The sequence below is a fragment of the Chrysochloris asiatica genome, unplaced genomic scaffold, assembly GCF_000296735.1.
Source record: "Chrysochloris asiatica unplaced genomic scaffold, ChrAsi1.0 scaffold00290, whole genome shotgun sequence".
NCBI classification, from domain to species: domain Eukaryota; kingdom Metazoa; phylum Chordata; class Mammalia; order Afrosoricida; family Chrysochloridae; genus Chrysochloris; species Chrysochloris asiatica.
In genome coordinates, this window is record NW_006408808.1 from 1584192 (window position 1) to 1585827 (window position 1636).

Below are 1636 nucleotides of genomic sequence, written 5' to 3' on the forward strand. Positions count from 1 at the left end.
TATTAGATCAGTCCAAAAAGGATATGTAATAATTATGATGATGATGATAAAAAGGAACAGTATGTTTATCTCTGTAAAATGGGCCATCTTATTTTGTTCGTGAAGGTCCATTAAGAGTCTAGGAAAACAGTCTCATATATGGAAAACACGAGTACCTAGTACATCATTTCTCCCACGTCTGTATCCAGGGAGATCACATTTATCCCATGCCACTTACCAGAAACTCAAGGCAGGTAATCTCTCCCAGTATACTTAGTCTCTCACTTCATGATCCAAGGTAAAAATGTTAAAGGTCATCAGATCCATGCGGTATTCTGAATATTTAACCCCAAGCATGGGAGCCAACCCATCAGCTAATTCCTGAACAACTAATTCTGACCAGGGCAGCTGCTCAACTGCACCAGGGACCACCTGAGTATTGGTATCACGTGGCCTTGACTCATGGAATCTTTTTCTGAGAGAAAAATCCATATGTTTCTGTTTTTCAAACTGTAATGTTCTTAAGAATGAACTTAACTGTTTACAGGCCCAGAGATTTGTATTAGGAGGGGACGAGATGGGACCCACAAAGATTATTTTATACACATTCTCTCAAGGGTTGGAGACATACTTGCATGCATTCACTGAGATGTAATTTAACACACTTTACAACCTAGGTTACCTGGTGCTTTCTGATTGGATGGTGAATGTAAGATCTCTAGTGAGAATTCAGGTTAAGAATAGTAAGAAATGATGGCCTGCTAGAAAGCAAAAAGAAAAAGAAACCGAGAGAGGCAGAGACACAGGATGTGGAACACAAGCAGAGTGGAGAGGCATGAAGTCCACTATTATCTGTACCATTTTCGGGATGAATGACTCTATTAACATGCACTTGGATGGTTCATTGTATTTAAAAAAATCCATCAAGGTTGTCTGGACTACTCAGCTGCTTGTGCGAGGATAGGTACAATATATTTGGGGGATGACTACCATTAAAATAGTTTTAAACTATTAAAATGTTTATTTAGGAAGCTATCCTGGTGTGGCCCTGTGGGTTAATGCGCCAGACTGCAAAGCCGTTTGAACTGCAAAGTCGGTGGTTCAAGCTCACCAGTCACTCCTTGGAAACCCTATACAGGGTCGCTATGGGTCAGAACTGACTTGACGGCACTTAACAACAACAACAACTTAGTTAGCAGAGCTCTCCCCTGCCTTTCCCCGCACTCCCTCACTCAGATGAGTAAAGGTGTCATCACTTTCTGAGGAACACCAGCAAATACATTTGTTGTATATAAATCTTTGTCTGCTTGTCCTGGTGTGGAATTACTGTATCAAGAATAAGCATTTTTTTAGGAGTTTGGTTTTGGATATGTCAAATAGCTTTGTAGAAAGATTACATGTGTTTACGTTTCCACTTGACAGTTTTCATCTTTTTTTTTTTTTTTTTAAATTATCTCAAAGTGGGGGAGCATATAACAAATCAATAACAATAGTGATAAATGTTATAATCATTACTGGATCCATTACTCAGTCATGTCAAATCTTGACAGTTTGTTTCTGCTTTTCCTTTCCAGCCTTCCTTCTCCTAAAGTGCTACACTTACATATGCCAACTCCTCTATGTTCTCAACTACCCTGTCCCCTGAGAGGGATAAGGG